Source organism: Penaeus monodon, chromosome 15, assembly GCF_015228065.2.
Source record: "Penaeus monodon isolate SGIC_2016 chromosome 15, NSTDA_Pmon_1, whole genome shotgun sequence".
NCBI lineage: Eukaryota > Metazoa > Arthropoda > Malacostraca > Decapoda > Penaeidae > Penaeus > Penaeus monodon.
The window spans coordinates 30,403,425-30,403,902 of record NC_051400.1 but is presented as its reverse complement, the minus strand read 5'-3'; positions in this window follow the sequence as shown (position 1 = coordinate 30,403,902).

Here is a 478-nt window from a genome sequence, read left to right as displayed (position 1 = left end):
AAAGCTGACTAGCCGTTATCGAGCTGATCCAGAGCACAGGTTTAGTGGCAGCAGCAGGCGTCTCCCTTTCAAAGGAACCAAGACATCACAGGAAGATGACTTAAAGAGAAGGCAATGCTTTAAACAAGGAGGTGCCTTTAAGTAGGTGATATCTGAAAGAAGCTTTCTTAAAGTAGAGGGAAAATATTCAAAGGAAAAGCAGGTGCATTAGAAGAGAGAGAAAAAGCTTGAGAGAATAAGCAAATGTTTGAAAGAGGGCGATGTCTTAAAGGAGACGACGAAGTCTCAAAGAAGGAGACATCTCAGCGTAGGAGATGTCCCAGAGACGGAGAAGTCTTGAAGGAGATGTCTTAAAAGAGCTCAATATTTCATATAGGAAATGGTGTCCTTGAGCTTCACACTGAGAGGACGGGTGACAAGTCGTAATGATCCATACTGGGATGTTCCGGCGGGAATTTTTCATACTTCGGGTGGAAAT